This window comes from Cinclus cinclus, chromosome 10 (genome assembly GCF_963662255.1).
Source record: "Cinclus cinclus chromosome 10, bCinCin1.1, whole genome shotgun sequence".
NCBI classification, from domain to species: Eukaryota; Metazoa; Chordata; class Aves; order Passeriformes; family Cinclidae; genus Cinclus; species Cinclus cinclus.
The window spans coordinates 22718956-22739895 of NC_085055.1; the positions used below are offsets into that span (position 1 = coordinate 22718956).

Sequence of the window (20940 nt, forward strand, 5' to 3'; positions counted from 1 at the left end):
ATGCTTCCTGACAGGATGGGGAAAAGGAATAAATTCCAGGCCACAGCTCAGAGGCTCCTTGGTTTAAAAGAAGTCAGTAGCTGCCAAGAACTCTGCCTGTCTTGCCCTGTCAAGGATTTTTCACCACTTCTGAGAGCCATGGGTAGGATCTTGCTGCCCAGTTCAGTACCCAGACAGCAGTAAAAGCTTGGAGGAGGGGGCTGCTGGTCTTTGGGACATATTTACACAGTGACTTTTGTTCCACAGGCTCTTCGGGAAACATCTATTGAAGTAAGGTCATAGATTTACCACTAGTATGCCTCAGGGGGTGATACAGGGCACACATTACATGTAAATCCTCAAGACTATAGCCCTAAACTACAGTGTTCATATGGAATTATTTTTCCTTAATGTTTTTACTATAGGAAAAAAGAAATATTGCATGAACAGTAGCTTATTTCAGGCCTGACCTTGAAAAGACCTTTTTCTCTGGCTATAGGGATATCCCTTCAAAGATTAGCAGACTGATCCAACTCTGAAACTGCCTCTCACTAGCCACTGTGAATTCCTATTTTCATGAGTAATGTATTTCTCATGAAGATGAGACTGTTTTTCAGAACAATGCTATTAACAGACATCCTTTTGCTTGGTTTTTGTTTGTGTGTGTGTTTTCTTTTTTCTTTTTTTTTTTTTTTTTTGCTATCCTTAATGTTAACAAACCTAATTTCAAAGCATTAGGGTATATTGTCTTCATAGCACAAAACTGACAGATGTTTCACATGTTAGAAATAAACCTCAATGATATTCCTGTGCTGCCTTCAATGAGTTTTGTATTTTATTTTTCATAGCAGGAGAAAATACAGGGTTGAGGTGCAGGTTTGGAGGATTCAGCACAGTTGTTTATTTTCTGCAGCCTCTACAAGGTTTATCTGCCTGAGCTGGGACTGCTGCAAATGCAGTGGATCAGCAAAAAGGAGCTGCACAGACACGTGTGACATGATGCGACATCCAAAGTGACTTGACATTACCAAACACCTGCTAGCTCTGAAAAGTGAGTAAAACCAAATGAAAAACTTTCATCTGCGTGCCTGCAGATGTGATGGGTGATGAGTGGAAGGTGTCCCAGGCCATGGCAGGAGGCTGGGAATGAGGTGATATTCAAAATTCTGTGGTTCTGTGATGCTCTTGGGCAGAAAACAAGCATGAACATGCTGTGCCTTCCAACAACACTCACCCTGCAACTCTTGTTAGCCTGCAAATCCTTTGTCCAGCAGAAGCAGCTCAAAAACTGCTCTTCCAAAACCTCACTAGAACACTCACCTTTGAAACCTATGGAATTTTGTTCCATCTGTTGGAAATTATGCAACCTCTAAAATGTTTTTTAACTAACTTTGGTCAAGTGTTTGTTTGCCTTTGCCCAGGGCGAAAGGAATTGAAGGAAAGGAAAGGACTTTCCAAAGGACTCTGTTTGACCAGTCAAAGCCTGAGGACCTTAACATCAACAGGTTGGGAGTAGCCAGAGGAAACACAGCAGATAAGTGACCATTAACAAACATTAATGAACATCAACCCCAAGCTCATCTCCTGCTTTGCCAGGTCTGAGAAAAGACTGATAAGAGAACTGAAGAATGAGGACTGAACGAGCACCTAAGGTGAAGGAATCAATAGCCAATAGGAGATCAATACTGAGAACTGTGTAATTTAAGACCAACGAACTCGAGAATTTCTTTGGGGTTTGTCTGTATAAATATGTGAAAAAATCTAGTAAAGAGCCACGTGTTATGGAATGATTTACACTCCTCAACCCAGGCAATGTGTGGATTAAATGATTTCTACTGCATTTCCTGGCCAGAACAACATCCTGGCCAGAATAAAGCGATGCCTTAATTCTCTGACACTGAAAAGATGTTGGAGAGCTTTTGTTTTTCCTGCATTTTCCGGTGACGCATCAAACTAAAGACATACAATTTTAAAAGTTACAAAACCCAGTGGATTTCCCCAGAGAACCCAAATCCCAGCATGCTTATTATCAAGCCACAATGGAAAAACTAGTACCATTATGAAAATTTATGGTGAATTTTCATTTACCTTGGAAAGACCACGAACTAGCTCCACTTTGCAATGCAAGTCCTGACGAGGTTATTCCTTGCCAACATGAAGCTTGACACCAACTGCTCATGCCAGTCTGTCCCTAATCTCCACTTGCATAAATACCCAGATAATGCTATTTCTACTATTAATAATGATAATAAAAATACCTCCCCCACATCAGACCCGGTGAGAAATCACAGTCTGAAAGCATTTCAAAGGCTGTCAACCATGAAAATCAATCAGTGCTGACAACCTCAGCCGAATCAGGGCTCATGGAGGCAGTTTCCAGCATTACTGGAGAGCTGCCAGCCTAATCCTCTCACTGTAAATACAGAGCTGGAGCGCCTCTGACAAGGGAAAATGAGCAGATTACATTGGGAGGTAACAAGCTTGAACTGCACCATGTCATGAATGGTGGGGTAGAAGGGAGAAATCAGCCTCCCTTTGTATTCCCAAACGATTTGTTTTGTACCAATCCTTTGAGTAAATATTCTGGCAAGAGAAGTTACTCCTACACACATTACTACAGCCTTACTCTGAAAGTAAGGTGGTGGCTGGAGGAGGTAAATTCTTTTGCCTTGTCCAACAGAAAATAAGCCATCGGCAAGTTCTCAGCTTCCCTCAACTTCACAAAACCAGCCTGATCTCTGCACTTCTGAAAAACGAGGTTCACTTTCCTGGTGGATTTTAAAAGGTTTAATAAAAGACAGTAAGAGACAAATAATAAACCAGAAGTTTATAATGGTCAAGCGCTTGGCATTCAGCCAAGAGCATCCCTGCTGGTTTGGAGACACCCCTTAAATTTCTCAGCCCGTTGCATATTCATAGACCCATCATACATTTTCAAACTTCTTACAAATTATTTTCCATACTCAAGAAACTGTTTTACATGGCCACTCCTTGAGTTTGCCTTTTTAGAGCATGTGTGTTTCTTGGCTGTGGTTTTAATTTATTTTTTAAAATTAGTGGTTATTTGGGTTGCGGTCTTCAATTTTTACAGACAATTGGTGCTGGTAACTGGTTTATCAGTAGTTGGTGTCTTTATTGGGTGTTTTTCAATCAGGTAGGTAGTTTATTTACTACAAAGACACTTTATCAGCCAATGTTTCTCCTAAAGAAAAAGATATCTTAATAACTCCTAAAGAAAAATATATCTTAAAAATAATTTCAACACCACACACAGTATCCACCCTAATATTTGCAAAAAGCCAATACCATAATATTTATTTGTAACACACTCAACAGCCACCAAAAACCAGGTTTTCTCCGTGCTCCAAGAACGGAACAGTACAGCTGGGGGCTGCAGGTTCTGCTGCCTTCTCTGACAAAGGCTGCTGAGCATCCTCTGGGCTCTCACCTGGGCCATGCAGGAACCAGGAATTAAAGGGAGGAGATGGGCACTGAAATGCACTTGCAATCAAACTGAGCTTTCCATACACCAGGTGCTCTTAAATGAAACTGGCACTAAGCCCCGTCTGTTCACCCCTGTGCTACTCACTCCTTGGAAACTGAAGAGAAACTAAATCAAAATGCAACAGGGAAAAGAGCACTGATGATTCACGGATTTGTATCATTCCTTATACCCCATCCAGAAGTGCTTAAGCATTTCTTGACCCTGTGGCTTTACCAGCACTAAAACCAGAGTCACTCAGCACTCTCACCAACACTCACACAGGATTTTGGGCAGCTGTTCTCTGAGAACCAGCCCACCAGCCAGGAACAAACATTTTACAAAGCTTCCTCCTTGCTTTTAGGGCTTCAGTGACAGCAATCCCTGCAGAGCTCTGGGTGCTACTGATGGACCCATGCCTGTGTGCAGGTGTGTCCCAGACAGTGCAGAAATGAAGGAAATATCAAAATCCTCCAGCGCTGCCCGAGTTTTGGTCTTTGCTGCTGGGCACCACAGCTTTATGTTTTCAATGGTTGTATTTTTTAAAAACTTCATGCTCCTGAACAAAGAAGTGAACTCTTCAAAACGCTGCTTTACATGTCAGTGCTCACCCAACAGCTGTTACAGACAATATTCATGCCTTATTATTATTCATGAATCTTCAACTGAACAATTTTTTTTTGTTTCCACAAACGTTAGGGAAATGGCTCCTTTCTCCAGAGCTGAAAGGGTGTTTGTGTAAGAACAAGAATCCCCATTATTACCTTGATGGTCATTATTCTCAGTTGTTCATTTCCTCCCTTTAGAAATTTAAATCATGCCATCAGAACAGAGCACCACCACCACCACCTGACTTGTAGGACACTCACTCACTTCCAATTCCCAAGAGAAATAATTCAAATAGGCTATTTTGAAGAGAAATAATTCAAATAGGCTATTTTGAAATAACTGTTTATCCAAACTACTCTGTGAATCAATGTCATGTTTGCTGAAATCAGAAGTAAAATGGCTTGGAAAACAGCTCTGTCCACAGCGAACACTGGCATTATTATTTACTCATAAACTACTGATCAGCTTTATTTCTGAACAGCTCTGCACAACCAGCCAGCATGTGTGTGGCTACTGGGGGTGAAATTAAGAGGATCATAAACTCCTTAGAAGACTGAGAAAATCCCAAAACTTTTAGCTGTAAGTATTTGCTGTTTTACTAAACCTTTAGTGAACATTATCCATCTTAGGGAGTTTAAATTTCGTGGAGTATTTTCTGATCCAAGTTGGCATTCTCCAATCTACTTATGTGGCAAATGGATTCATGTGATGTACAAACAGCAGATAAAGTACAGGCAACCTGTGAAGCATCAGTAGGAGAAATAGATATTTCTCACCTCTTCTTTAGACTTGTTTTCATGCTTGATAAACTAAAAGATTCCCTATTTGAAAATAGCATTTGAGCAACAAAGTTAATCCTTTCTCTGCCTCCATGCCTGGAAAATAATATTACAACTCATTCTGGAGCTGAAAAGAGGTAGATAGGGAAGAAATTCTCCACTGTGAGGGTTGGGGGGCCCTGGTACAGGCTGCCCATAGAAGCTGTGGCTGTCCCATCCCTGGAAGTGCCCAAGGCCAGGTTGGACAGGGCTTGGAGCAACCTGGGCTAGTGGAGGGTGTCCCTGGTCACGGCAGGGATGGAACAGGATGGGCTTTAAGGCCCCTTCCCACCCAAACCACACAGTGAATACTGAGAGTCTCACCTGTGCTGTTGGGTAACAAACAACAAAAAGTTCTAAGCAAAAAGTGCAGATCCAGAAGAAAATCCGTCTCAAAATCAGGTTTCAGTGGGTGGAGAAGAGGAAGGACAACAGTTTTACACACAGATAACAAATGGTTGCTTTTCTTAGGAGCACAAAGGCTCAACAAAACTGCGCACAGGGCTGGGCTGGGGTCTGTCCCAGACAACACATTCCCAACCAACATGAAAATACGTGATTAGTAAACACCAAGTTCAAAGTGAAGTGTATCAGTGTATCAAGACAAGAAAGACAGAGTATTTCAAAGAGTTGAAGAAAGACCTTGCTACACCTGTGAGGAACAAAACGGCAGATGAAACCTAGGCAGAAATATATTAAATCAGGCACTCAGAGTGTAATTCTAACTGAACACACGCAGTGATGGGCTATAAATTGGTCATTTCAGAATCCAGCTTTGGGAGTTAGCAACACTGCTGAATAAAAACTCCAGCTCAGTGCTCCCTAACTGTCTAAAAGCAAGGAGAGTGACAAGAACCAAGAACAGAAAAGCAAATATGAGATTGGCAAGCATGATGGATGTACAGACAGAACAAGATTGTGTTTTCCTACCATATGAAAAAGGATGCACCTGAACCAGAAAAAAAAAAACCTTCAGCCTGAAATAGAGATGATTAAGCAGACACATGGACAAGGGTGACACAGAGCAGATTCCTGGAGATCAGGTGTCCAATGTACCTTCTGGGACAGGAATGGGGGCAGCACATGAAACTTGGAGGTGGCCAGTTCACAAGGGGCCAAGGAAGTGGTTTTCACTCAGTATTGAGTTCAGACTGTGAAACTCATCTTCACAGAAAGCTAGAAATGCTAAGAGGAACACAGGTTCAGAAAGAAACTGGAAAAATGAATGGAAGTAATAGCTGAAGATGTCACCTCTGACTCAAGGAAGTCCTTGAGGGTGGAACATCACCATGGTAATTGTACTCTTGTGCTATCCTGGTGCTATTCTGCAGAATTTCAGTGTAGCTGCTGTTGGATATGAGAGCGAGGTGGACTCTTGTGGTCTGACATGATACATCATTCTTTAAAATAATAAATAACCACCCCCACAAACCAAACAGAACTTAGTCAAATCAGATTTAAATTGGGTTTCAGTACAGTATCTGTGTACCATTGAAGAACCCATTCAGTGGAGCTGGTGTAGGAAAGGGCCTTTAAGAAGTAAAAACAAAAGTATGACAGGTCCTTCCAACACGCTTATATATCCGTTCTGTTGTGTTTGTACACAGAAAGGACCTTACTTTCAGAATGCTCTTACATTATGAAAAGTAAGAAAAATCACAACATAAACCTAGAGAAGAAAAAATCTATATTCCCCCACACTCTAAATTAAGTCCATTTAATAGCTAAAATGGTATTTCCAGAATAAGCTGTCTGAAGAATTTAGTGGCTTTGGTTAGCTGGCTGAAAAATCAGGATTCTTAATACATGTAGGAGACTTCAAGCACAGTTTTACTGTTCTTTACTCTGTGACCTGATAATTTCCAATAAGCTGTCACCCACCTTTACTTTGCACTATCCCTTCATTAGTCATACCATCAAGATACAAGCTTCTTCAGGCTGGAAAATCCTTCCCTTCTTATGGTGATAACCTGAACAATACTCCCAACCACAGCCCAACACAAGCTTGTAATGAAAGGATTTCCCCATGTCTGCAAGTGCAAATGGCAATGGTGAAAGGGAATTCAGAATGAAAAGGCCAACCCCTGGGACATTGGTGGTAGAAATGACAAAGGAAGTCAAGTACTAGAAATCAGAAAAAATACCTCAGTGATTCAGAGAAAATACACAATGTAAAAAAATTGGGGAACCCCATCCCATCAAGGGCATGAGTCAACTGTGTGCACTGGGAAGCTCTGAATTCCCCACAGGATTTGAGCTGCCATTCATACCCTGAAGAGATTTCCAAGAACCACTTAAACCCCACCACAGGGAGCAGAACACAAAGAGGGAGAAAAAGGAACACCCTGAAACTCTTCCAGGTCCCAACTGCAGGCTGTCACCCACCTGAAGAGTGGGAACAGGGAAAGGGGACAGGGCAGGGAAAGGGGACAGGGAAGGGAATGGGGACAGGGCAGGGAATGGGGACAGGGCAGGAAATGGGGACAGGGCAGGGAAAGGGGACAGGGCAGGGAAAGGGGACAGGGCAGGGAATGGGGACAGGGCAGGGAATGGGGACAGGGCAGGAAATGGGGACAGGGCAGGGAAAGGGGACAGGGCAGGGAAAGGGGACAGGGAAGGGAATGGGGACAGGGCAGGGAAAGGGGACAGGGAAGGGAATGGGGACAGGGCAGGGAAAGGGGACAGGGCAGGGAAAGGGGACAGGGCAGGAAATGGGGACAGGGAAGGGAATGGGGACAGGGAAGGGAATGGGGACAAGGAAGGGAATGGGGACAGGGCAGGGAAAGGGGACAGGGCAGGGAAAGGGGACAGGGCAGGAAATGGGGACAGGGAAGGGAATGGGGACAAGGAAGGGAATGGGGACAGGGCAGGGAAAGGGGACAGGGCAGGGAATGGGGACAGGGCAGGGAATGGGGACAGGGCAGGGAATGGGGACAGGGCAGGGAAAGGGGACAGGAAAGGGAATGGGGACAGGGCAGGAAATGGGGACAGGGCAGGGAAAGGGGACAGGGCAGGGAATGGGGACAGGGCAGGGAAAGGGGACAGGGCAGGAAATGGGGACAGGGAAGGGAAAGGGGACAGGGCAGGGAATGGGGACAGGGCAGGGAAAGGGGACAGGGCAGGGAAAGGGGACAGGGCAGGAAATGGGGACAGGGCAGGAAATGGGGACAGGGCAGGGAATGGGGACAGGGCAGGGAATGGGGACAGGGAAGGGAAAGGGGACAGGGCAGGGAATGGGGACAGGGCAGGGAAAGGGGACAGGGCAGGGAATGGGGACAGGGAAGGGAAAGGGGACAGGGCAGGCAGACACAGGGGACACTGAGGCCCCATCAGGGCCAGGCTGGCTGGGGCAGGGCTCAGAGCCAGCTGCAGAGCAGGAGCTGTCAGCTGGAGCTTGCTGCTCCCCATTCATCATCTGGTGCAAACCTGGCCTTCAGCAGAGCCCCTGGCAGGAGAGCCAGCATCTCATAAACCCTGACAGCCTGGAAGTGAGGCAGCCTCCTGCCTGCCCCACTCCCTGGCTTTGAAATGTGGGGTAAAGGTTGGGGGAGAACAAAGAGACACTGATGATTGATAGCAACTTAATATCTTTATGCAGCTTTATCAGGCTTTTTAACTAATGACTTAAGCAACTTCACCTCTACAAAATCAATCATCATGTCATAAAAGTCTGAAACACTACAAAATGAAGTGCCTGCCCCAGGGATATAGAGCATGTGTCTTATTTAAAGTGAATCTAATTCTTCTGGGGCTCCCTGGATGTCACTTTTTGCTTTTGTGTCCCTTGGAGATATTCAGAGATAGAGAGAGACACAGCAGGAGAACCCAAAATTAGTGCCTTCCCTTAAAGGAATAATTCAAGTCATATTTAGTCCTCATCACTCAAAGATATAGAACTGAAAGACACTGAAGCTGGCTGTCCATTGTTGAGAAATAGCTAGGAAATTTAAAGAAAATGACTGGTGGCAGGAAAGAGAAAGCCCCAATTAAAAAAAAGTAAGTTCCTAATTCAGGACTTGGCAGCTCTCTTCCCTTAGCAGAAAGTGGAAAAGAAAAAAAGATACTATCCCTCTCTCTTCTGTACACAAAAAGGAAAACAAAACCTTCTACATTTAGCCTCTCATTTTCTGAAGCCTCTTCCTGCTGGCAGAAGAGCTGAGCAAGGGCTCTGAGGAGCACATGGCCCTTTGCCTGCTCCGTGTGCAGGTACAGCTCTCTGTCCCTGTGTCACTCCTGCTGTCCCTGCACCAATGAACCCACTCACTCATGCCTTTCCTCCCCCTCTTCCCACTTAGGCAAAAACATTCTTCTAATTTAGGAAAAGGAAGATTTTTCTCAAATTGGGTCAGACGCCTAAAAGTGATCAAGGCTCAACTTCCTGAGCAACTTAAAAAAAACCCAAAAAACAACATCATATTCTCGTTCAAGCTTTTGTAACCCTTGACTGGATATTTATGTGACAATTACTTCAACTGCCAAGTTCAGTGTCACACACAGCCAGGTGAGATCGTGAGAGCTTTTCTCTACAGACAGGAGATATTTGTACAGTGCTTTGAGTTTTAAAGTGTTTCTATTTCGATCCTGTTTGTAACCATACTAACCTTTTAACAGCAGGGCTCCTGCCAAGCATGAATTACTTGCCAGATTTTTTCTTTTTTTAAAAAAAACCCCTCGAATCTGATAAAAGCCCTGGATTCTTTTTCTCCTGCTTTCATACAGTATATAATTCCACCCTCTCCCTGTTCATAAACTTTACAGGAACTGTATTTAGACAAAATCTCAACTGGCATATTTTCCATACACTTCATGGAAATATTCCTAATCACTTTTCCAAGCAGCTGAAGACGTGCTTTTATCTCGTCATGAAGTCACAAAGTTTAATTTGCAACATCACAGTTGCTTCTATGGCAACAGATGGTGACATCAAACACAGGATCATGACTTCACTATAGGATCAAGAAGGATTAGCTTTGCACTGAGGAAGTTAAGATCTAATGCAAACAAACAGCTACAACAATTGCAAAGAGAATTTACAGTATGATAGTTTACTCCCTGTGTAAATGTTCTTCTTGTTTACTCCAGAAGGAAAATCCCTTTAAATCAACCAGCTGTTTGTAAATTAAGCACAAATGGATTAGCTTTAAAACAAGCTCAAGGGTTTAAGATGGGGTTTGCACATGTACCCAGTTATGACTGCACTAGGGCCTATGGAGAAAAGAAGCCAAAATTACAATATCATTCCCTCACCATAACCTCAAGGGTTTTCACTTATGAGTGCAGCATACCTGCATGTGATTTTGACTGAAACATCAGCTTTGAGCACTGCTTGTTACCCATGAAAGCCTTGTGGGGGCAGTTATTTAATTACCTGATATATTATCTTTCTTAATACAATTCTTCAGTGGATGAATTCCCTGCCCTTTCACCTTTCCATTACGAAACCAGGACCAAACAGAGGGGTCCTAGCTTGAAAGGCCCCTCTAGAGACATTATTTATTACCAGTGTCCCTAGCTAGAGCCAGCCCTGGGTGGGACAGCACGTGCAATCAAAGAATCAGCTTCCCCTGAGGAAAAATGCAGAGATGGATCTTTCCAGGATACAGCTGAGTCTGATGGTGGGATGTGGAAATCCACATTCTGCAGCTGTTGCAAAGATTCTCACAGGTGGGAGAAGAGACAAAAGCCTTAAAGCAGCAGCACAGGGGGAAGCTCCACCTTTCCAAGAAACTGAACCAATTCTGCTTCTCTTTGCCAGGTTCCTGGGGCAGCCTGTGTACTACACACACACACACACACACACACTGAGCTGTCAAAGTGCCCAGGCACTGACACACATTTTTTCCACTGCAGTAGATTCCAAGTCTTTCAACGAGTGGCATTTAGCTTTCTGAGAAGCATTCACAGGAATTCTGCTGGACCACAGCATCGTCTGTGTCTCCACAGACTGTTGTTACTCTGAAATGGTGCCTGCTTGGACAGCTTTGCTGTAAGTTGGGCACTGTGAGCATCCCCACCATGGCAGGGCCCTGCCTGGACAGAAGCACCATCCCAGGATGCAAAAGGTGACCTTTGATTCCACACCAAGTCACTCTCACACCTCTTTGCTGAGATGCCAACCAGGGTAGGAAATTCTATTCCACTATCAGAGTTTTCTTTTCTGCAGACAGACCTATTAGACTACAGTCCTGTTGCATAAAGCAGATTATGTTGATTAGCAGAGCCCTTAGTGAAGGGAGGGTTTTGAGCAGTTCTCTGCAGAATTCAGAATTCTCTGCAGACAACAGCTGAAGCACACAGGAGGGCAGGAGAGTTATTTTAGACCTCCCCATCTATTTCATAGGTTTGCAAATGCTCTCTGTTATTGCTAGAGGACTCAGCAGGCTTTGTTGGGCAATCCTTATTAGTGTTAGTAAGGATTAGCTTACAGAAGGGTACTCACCTAGGTAAATACATTCATTTTGCACAATTAACATAATATCAAAGTAGATCGGGAAAGCAATAGCATGAGGGGAACTTTGGAGACTGATGCAGTGGGACACATCTGTTAGATTCACTACCAGGCACATTTAGTTTGAGGTAACAGATTTTTTGACCTTCTTCCACATGTACTTATGTGAGAATGAGAAATACTTCAGACTGTGTTTGTCACCTCCACTTTTCTTTTCCTGTTGCATCTCATTTCCAACCAGCTTCCCTTGCATTCCTATTGAACCCAGCTCCTACCTCAATAACACTATCAGATTCTGTCTCCTTCCCAAATACTCTTGAGAAAGTCAAAAGCTTCTCATTCCTAAAAACCTGTTAGCCATAACTAAAAGCATCCTTACCTCAAAAGAGTTATAATTCAGTGGAAGAAAAGACTGACTAGAGAGAAAGGCAGAAAACCTACTACCTCAATGCTGCAGACATTTGAGAAGCCATTCTGAATCTCAGCAGCCTGGAGGAAAGCATGGTGATAATACACCCTGTCCCCTGCTCTTTGCCTGCTCAGCTGTTAAACACGGAGCTCACTCTGTGATACACAAATACCCTTTTGGGCAGACTGCTCTGCCCAAAGAACTCAGCAATTCCTCTGCCAGTGATGGGCAGACCCACAAAGCTGAGCAATGGGGCAAAGCTGAGCAAAGCTGAGCTTCCATCTAACATTGCCCTGGGGACCAGAAACATCAGAGAGACTCCAGAAGCACAGGTGCTTCACTGGTGTGAAGGGAGAAAACAGGAGGAGGTCTAAGGGTTTGGATCTTTTAGCATTTAGCCCAGGCAGCAGGAGGAACATCCATGAGCACACAGGTAACAGAAGCTGAAGGCACCTACAGAAAGAGCCAACTTGCAGAAAAATATTTTGCAACATCCGTGAGATCTAGAACATTAAAACTAACATATCAGTGTTCCCCAAATGATGAACAGGTGCTGGGATGAGCTGTGTGTAGGAATCCCCAGTCCAATCCATCTCTAGGTGTGAAGAGGAGGAGGAGGATTGCTCATTCCCCACCAAACAGCAGAAAAATGACAGTTCCTGCATAGAAAGTGAGAAGGGTTGAAGGGGGAGAAGGTTGAAACTGTTCTGGGGGAGGTTTCAGAAGAACCTGCTAAAGCCCCTTCCTAACAGAAACCAGGCCTGAGCTGTTAGAGGAGAGAGTCCAGCACTTCACCTGTGAGGATGATACTGATGAGGAATGGTCACTTGCAATACTGCTTTAGCCATGTTTTAACACACACTCATAAAAAATATTAGAAGGGTTTGTGGCCTTTGATCTTGCTAAAAAGACATGCTTAAGATCCACTTTTTTTTTTTTTTTCTCCCCAAAATGGCTCTTAAAATGCAGGTGCCTGCGTTTGACCCAATTCTACTCACTGTTCCCAAAAGAGCAATGTTGTCTCTGAGTCCTGACCAGGAGATGAACCCAGTGCTGAGGCTCGATGGATCCACCTTGTACAATGCTGTCCATTCAAGCATGACCTCCAGAGGCTCACATCCCCATTCATATTTCATATTCTGCAGATGCTTCCCCCTCCCACTTTTGCTGCCTGGTTTTAATGCACCACTGGTCTCTGTACAACCCCCACTTAAATATATCTTACTTTTTGTTGTAAGCAAGCAACAAGGTGAAAAGCAAAACTGAAAGGCCTGACAGTCCCAGCTTCCCACTAACATGCTCCCTTGTTTATGTCAAAAATCAGGGGCTGCAGGTGACAAGAAAGCAGCAGAGAGTGGAGAGTGCACAGAATAATTTAAGAAGTAGAAGTGACATGAGAGCCTTCAGCAAGCCAGAGCTGATGTTTGTCAGGCTGGGAGGGTGGGACTGCATTAAGCTACATTTCATTAAGAAAATACTCAGAAACTATTAAGGGGTCCCATGTGGCTGCTTCAGCACATTTAATTTAATGTCTTTCCTCTCCAGTGACCAATCCACCCCCCACCTTCTTACAAACGATGACTTGTGGGTCTTAACCTAACAAGTGAAGATATGTTTGACCCATTAGGCACCCTGCTTAAAGGCCTTTGTTAACCTTTAGTGCACAGCTCAAGCCATGGTTTTACACTGAGGCTCCAGATCACAGGGGCAGATGGTGCCATAAAAAACCACCTCCCCCTACCCTATTTATCCAACTTCTGTTCTCTAACTGACATTCACTCTGCATGCACCATTTCCTAGGCATCACAGACCTGGAGCTGGGGCAGTGGGTATCTGAAATGCTGGGCATGGGCAGTGCCTTGGGCAGGGTGTGTGCTTGAAGCTGCTGCTCCTGACAAGAATGTCCCAAACATCTAAACCCACACTCCAAATTCAAAAGCCTCTTTGAATATGTAAAAACTCCACTAATATTTGGGGAATTAGAAAAGAAGCAAAAGACAGAAAGTATTTCATCTTGATACTACTGTGCCTATGTCTGTTTTATTTTTTTAAGCTTCCTATTCTCATTGCCCAGATCCAGTTTCCCCATCCAGTGTATGTATTTTCCCCTTTTGGAAAGAACTGCAGGGAAGACAATGAATCATGTTGGCTACAAAAGAGGATTTCCTACCAAGCTGCAAAGTTCATAACCTTCAAAATTCATCTTATACTCCAAAATGACTCAAAAATAAAGCCTTCAGACTTAAGGAATGGAGAAAAACAATCCAAACACAAGGAAGACTCTTTTTTAACATTACTTTTCCAAAAGAAGCTGGAAAGCTGAAGAGAGGAAAAAGCCCCACAAACCTCAGGCATTCAGTCCTGAGGAAGTGTCAAGAGGCAACATACATGTGGATTAATAATAATAATTAATGAACAATCTTGTTAGGTATCCTGTCTCACAGACAATGAGCAAAATCCTTAGGGAAAAGGTTTCCAAAGTCTGGTTTGTTTAATTTTCCGAAGGAAAAGAGGAAGATTAGTGTTGTGACTTGCTGGTAAAACACCTAAATTAGAGAGCAAAGTTAATTTCATTGCTGCTTAGGATCAGCAGAACATCACTCCTCCCTTTGTGCTGTGGCTGCAAAGCTCAGAGCGTGGGGAGCGTCTGATAAAGGGCTGGAAAAGCTCCTGGCCCAGCAGAGTCTCACTTGCTGAGCTCTAATACCATGACATGTACAGCAATGAGTTTTTATTGATTTTGCATTTGGACCTGCCTCAAACACTTAGGCCATCTCTCTATAGGAAAAAAAAAAGTTATGTGGGACTGTAGGAAGGACAAATCTGGTGCTAGATGTAACAGCAACTGAACAAATAGTATTTCAAATCTTCAAACTAAATTTAAATTCTTTATCTAAATATTGGGAAAAAACTATAGAAAAGGTAAAATATTCAGAACCAAAAGAAAGCATTGCTACTGAAACAGAGAAAGAGCTACTGAGAAGAGACATTGGCTAAAATTTTCAGTTTAATCTGTTCCAAGAAACAATCTTTTTCTGACCACTCTCTGTACCCACAGTCAGTTCTGCTGGGCTGTGGGTATGGTCTGGATGCTTCACATGGGAATACCCAGCTCAGCCAGCATGGGAAACCCATCCTGTGATCATCCCTGCACACTTCCCAGCACAGGCATGGCCACCAAGGGCTCTGCAAGTGTCCTGGAGGAAGTGGGCACTGCAGCCTTCCCCCTGTGCCTGTCTCCAAACACAGCCCGGAGGGAAAGCCTCGACTCCTTCCCTGGTCAGGTCACATGCTGCAGAAACCTGGCAGCATCGCTGCCAAAAAATCTCAGTGGTCAGACTGCCCAAGGAGCAGCCCACAGACTGCAAGCAGTGCCAGCAGCTAATGGAATCTGTGCCAGGGCTGTGATGTGCCCTTGCTGTGCCCCAGAGCGTGGAATAACCCATCCATGGAGCCTGTCAGCAGTGGAATGCAGGGACCAGGGGCTGCCCACAGCAGCCCAGGCAGAGCCCACGGAACCGCACAGCCTCAAGCAAAGCAGAATTTCCTGTGCATCTAGAGCAGGCTCCAGCCTGAGCACTCAAGTCCCAGACTGCCAGCCTAAGAGTCTCTTCCGAAGCACAAAAATCAGTGGTGATTGCCCGGGCTGAAAAACGCAACAGCTCATCAGGAGCAGAGTGAGGCACTCTGTGGAAACCCATCACATTACCAGGCAGCTAAATGCCCACAGCTGGGCAGACATAGCCACGGATCCTGCTCATGCCATGACTGCCAGCAGCCCTGCCCTGCCCCTGGCTCCCCCAGACCTGCAGGGTTGGCAGAGCCAGCCTGGATGCCGTGGATGCAGATGCAGAGCAATGGCAGAGTGCTCCTCTGGAAGGCTCAGAGCCAGGAGAGATTAATTCCCACAATGACAGCGCAATCAGCAGCAGAGACATCATCATCTCTGCCTCTCTTCTGCACACAATTTATAAAATCCAGGGCAAGATATTTAACAGTTCCTGGGCTCAAAGGGCCGTAAGATTTGTGGTGAAACTGGAACGACAAGCAATGCTGCCTGGGGCTGTGATTTACCTGACTGCTGCTGGCACTGGGCAAGTGACCCAAAGTGGAGTGTGTGCACTTGGCTTCGCTGCACAGGGAGTTGGGAAGTACAAAGGTCTGAAACAGGTCATAGTCAGCATCTGTATTTTTCAAGAGTCATTATTTGTGAACATGATTTTACCTTTTCTATTAAAGCAATCTTTTCCACCCTTTTTGCTGTACATATTTTTAGTTCATATGAACTTGTGATGGGAAATTCAATAATTTGTGAGGTGGTAATATATAGAGAACATGCTCCAGGCTGCTAATAGCTTATTAATAGAGCAAAAATTGCTTCAGCTTAGAGTACATAAGCATGCTGCCTTAATTGCAAATCAAAATGTCTATCACACTATGTGGCAGTTGAAGGGAAATACGTGTCCTGAAATCTTGGTTTTCTTTGCATCTCTTATCAGCTTGCTGAAGTGTCATGATAATCCACAGAAGGAGTCATGCAACAGTGGGGAAATTCAGTGAGAAGGTTTTAAAGAAAAGCTAACATACTAATATCATAGTCCTGCCTCTATTATGCCAGGTAAGCTGGATACTTGGAGCCCCTGGAAAGGTGTTCTATGCTAAACAAGTATTTGACATTTTCCCTGACCTGCAAAAATTAAGAACAAAATAAAATAAATAGATGGATTTGAATCACAGCTAATTAAGTTCACCAGAACTGTGTTTTAAGACCCTGAAGAGACCCAGCCGACAAGACAGATTCAACTGCAACTAAAACTTTATTGAATTACACATTTTCCCAGACAGTCTATAAACTGTGAGCAAATTTCCCCCTGCCCCCCCCCACCTGCCCTAGCAACCTATTTCAGTTCACCACTTCTTCTAGTACAAGCACGAGCTCCTTGGCTGAAATTTAGGACACAGAACATATTACATAGAACAGCAACAGCATGCAACAGCATACATGCAACAGCAGCCCCTCAGAGCAGCAGCAAAAGCTGCAGTGACTGAGCTGACAGCTGCTGCTGGCAGGGGATGGTCTGCATGCTACCTCTCCCCCTAATCCCAGCCCTTGCCTGCTTGTCTCTTTTTGAATGAGATGACAAGTTTAAATAGAGACAGTCATTAATTACATGGTTTGAAGCTAGCTCAACATAGGAGCTAAAATAATCAAGACTTTTCAGCACTTGTACAGCACAAATGATGCACAGCCCCCTTCAGAGCTGTCTCCTGCCCAAATGTTCCTTGTCTTTGTCTCTGCAACCCTGAGCAGGGTTAGGAGGGTCCAGGACAGGTTGAGGCACAAGAGCTCTGACACTGGGCAGCGTGGTTGATGGATAAAGAGGTTGATGACCTCTTTATCCTGGTCCCTCACCAGACTGGTGCCCAGCTCCTCAGAACTGATCCACACAAGGGACAGGCAGCAATGGGCTGGTTCAGTTCTTCTGAAAGGGATTATCTTCAAGAACCTGGAGTAGCTTCTGCTCTTCCTGACTACCTTGTTCACAGGAGTTACAGATCTTCCTCTCTGGCAATGACTCCTAGACCATGGATATTCAATGTAGCTGCCACAGAGCAGAGTGTGTCAAATGACAGAAGGTGGCAGTGCTGGATGGATCCCCCTTCTCTCACAGTCACCCCCCATCCCTCCCTGCAAAGCAGCTTCTGGGAGAAGGCCTCCAAAAAGACTTTCCAAAAGAGCACACAACATCAGGTATGTTGACTTCTGTCAAGAGAATCCAGGCAATGAAATATGTGGAGCAATGAAACATGTGGGGACACAAATTCACCATGCTGTGCCACCCTGGCTATAGCTGGGCAACGTGGCACTGTGGGAATTGGACAGCTCAAAAGAATGAGCTGAATCTGTGCCACTGCAGGGGTGGGAAATGGCAGGATGGCAAGTGGCACAGCTCTTGGCTCTGCTGAAGCCAGCAGGGTCCCTGCAGCAGCACTGCACAAACGTGTGGGGTTAGTGATTCCTTTCTCCACGTACAGGGTGGAGCACAACTGGCAAACTTCATGTGCTGGAGACAAAATTCTTCTGCTTTTGCTGTTTCTCTGAGCACAGCAAGGCAGATGTGGTTAGTGCTACTCCTAAAATCCCTAGTTGATGTTGGGTCCCAGAAGCCTGGGATTTTTGAGCTTTCTGTGCTTTCTGGCACTGACGCCCTGGAGAACACTGCTTTTGACCTGAGGCCTTGGAGAAGGCTTCCAAATTTGAGTGATGGAGTTAAAATCATGAGTGCATAGTTAAATAGAAGTGTGTGATTTCACACGGTGAAGGGTTTGGAATTTGAGGTTTTTATAATATAGTAATAGGTATGGGACAAGATGGAGGATTTTGGGTGGTGTCTCTTTCAGTGCTCATCTTCCTTCTTCGTGATTTCAGGTTGTAGTTTCTGTTTGGACAGTGCTGCACTGAGGGTCATGGGAATTTAGTCATTGGGTTAAAAGTATAAATAATGTAGGTGTTAATTCTCTATTGGACTGTTTAGCTTTAAGAAACCTTGTAGCAGCTGGATCTGCCTCCATTTTTCCTCGCTTCTAGCGGGTGGCTGGAAGTGTTGGTGAACTCTCTGTATTTTTGATAAGATTTAATAAACAACCAAGCCCGAACATGAGACGATCTGTTTCCCTCATGTATGTTTTAATCCTGGCTCTGAGTGAAGGCAGAAGAGACTCCAGACAAACCACTAATTAACTGGTTACAAGTGGTGCCCCGTGTGAGGACCACTGATAGAAGCTGGGACAACTACCTCTGAGAAGAACCACAGCAGTGGTCACAAAGCTGCTGCAGTCACTTGTTCCTCTGCAGGCAGCTAGCTCGTGTGTGCTTTCCCAGCTGAACCAGTACAGAGAGGCAGAGCGTTCCATTTTCCCCCAGAGCAGAACTGCCCTGCTCTGCCCTCTGCCCCAGCCCGGTGCCCACGCCAGCACAGGCACGTGAGGACACGTCAGGGGTGCAGGAAGAACCTTGTCACCCCTCCAGCTCTGGGCACCCCGACCATGTGCTGCAGCGAGCAGCCACTCCGCTGATGGGCTGGGGTTTCTGCAGTGGGAATTCTAAGCTGCTCCGTCCTGCTCTGCCCATGGAGACAACGCTCACACTCAGGAGCCTGGCCCCTGGGCAATATTTTCTGTTTCAGTCCTTGATTCCCCACCTTGCAGCCTGACAGAAGTTAGCAGGATAACTAACTGGCTCTGCTGTGCACAAAAGCTCTGAATGTTAAATCCACAAAGTATCTGTTTCCTACACAGGAAATCTAACAAGTAGGCTGCCCTCTATACTTTCTCTTTTGTCAAGCATATGGGCTCCCACATTATGCATGCAGGCTTTGTATAGCTGCATGTTTCTCACACATAAATACTCACGAAGGAGAGACAGTCCATGCATCTTTATTCTGCAATTCAAATTATGCCTCATTTTTATCAGTGGAAATCCACTGTGCTTTAGTGAAGGCAGCAGCTACTCTATTACATCATGCAAGAGTAAAATGCTGCCCTGGAATATCTGTATCCCTACATTCTGTATTTTTCTAACAAAAGGAATCCATGAAAAAGTCACACAGTGGTGACAATTAAAGCTTCTCTCACCAGCAGATTACAAGGACACAAGTCAGCCCCCCAACCATGGAAAGTGCTTCACTTGTCTCAGTCACTTGGCTATATCAACACTTTCAATAGATGCCAGCATAGTCTCTATGTCTAGATGTGTTGAAAATATAAAAAACCCACCTCATTTTGAATTTAAAAAAATTGTCTCTGTCTAATGATGTTTTAGAGTCAATATCACATCGTAGCAGCTCTGCTGCTCAATAGGTAAATTATTTGTCTGCATTTACAGTGATACACATTTATCACTTCCAATGTATATGAATGTATTTCCTAAAAGGGGGAGATTTTTCAAGTAGCCCTTCAAAGAAGGCCTTGTGAGCCACTGTTTGTTTTTAACACTGACATTTCTTGCAGAAAAAATCTCCAGCTCCTATTGAGCTTGCAAGTGCTGTAGACTCTGAATACACATCAAGGTGCTCTATGGAAGAACTGCATCTTTGATTTGCAGGCACAAGAAAGGGGAAAACGACAGAAGTGGAATACTAGGTAAGAGAATAAATCTAGGTGATCAGCAGTCACTTAGGGAACATCACAAAACTTTTCTCATCAGATGTTGGTGTGGCAGCCCTGTGTGGTAGCACTGATTTTACCCTGAGTGTTTACCTGGAGACTGCCCTGGCCCCAGCAGGGAGCTGGGGCATCACAGAGAGCCTGAGAGGTCACTCTGCTCCCCAAATCTGGAGCTGAAGGATCCCAGAGGGTGCAGCCTCACAGCTCAGCCCGCGGAACAGTGATGTGACAGATGGCAAAAAAAAATGCTGTCCCAATGCAGGGCAAACAGTCACAAATGCCACGTGGTGTACTGAAGGGGAGAGGATAAAAAAATCCCACAACAAAACAACACTCCTTTAGAGCACATACACTTACCTAAACCATGTCAAAGCAGGAAACACGTGCAGGTCAGAAGACATCAAGGAAACATGAAAAAAGAAAAAAAAAAAAAAGGAGCAAATTAGTTGCAATTCCCATTGGCTTGATGGTAGGAGCTAAGAGCACCCCACAAAATCAGACCCAACCTTGATTAGAGCAAGCAAAGTTTATCAGCCTAGTTCTACTCCAGTGCTGCCTTTTTGCTGTCTGTTAGTTCAGCAGTAGTGTGATGTATGCAGATGAAAAAACAGAATTAAAACTAAATCCTTAGTGCACAATGGATGGAACACAGCTCCACCTGCAAGGCTCTCCCACCTACAGCTGCTTGTGACTCAGCACAGGTGGCTTGGGCACACAAAGTCCTGACTTTCCCTTCAGATCTCACTGACTTTGGTCAAGCACTTTCAGGAGCCTGATTCCTATTGAGTCCATTGACTCTTAGCTGTGCTAAGTCTGGAGCAAATTGTAAGAGCAGACAATCATCAGGGACAAAAATTGCTTTAGGAGAAAAGGAAAATAAAAGACAGGAATATGCGTAATTTTCAAAAAAACACAGCTCTTTTGCATGGTTGGGTTTTTTCCCTTATTGAGGCTCCTGTTACAATTATATTTACTTGATACAATATAACTTTGTTTTCTCACTCCACGACAGAATTCTTAATTCTTAACG

The 20940-nt window shown here is 44.6% G+C and overlaps 1 protein-coding gene across 1 annotated transcript in view; it reads right to left on the reverse strand.

Annotated features, from left to right (window-relative positions):
- Positions 1 to 20940, reverse strand: part of HS6ST1 (heparan sulfate 6-O-sulfotransferase 1) — a 180027-nt gene that overhangs the window by 100182 nt on the left and 58905 nt on the right. The window lies entirely within an intron of this gene.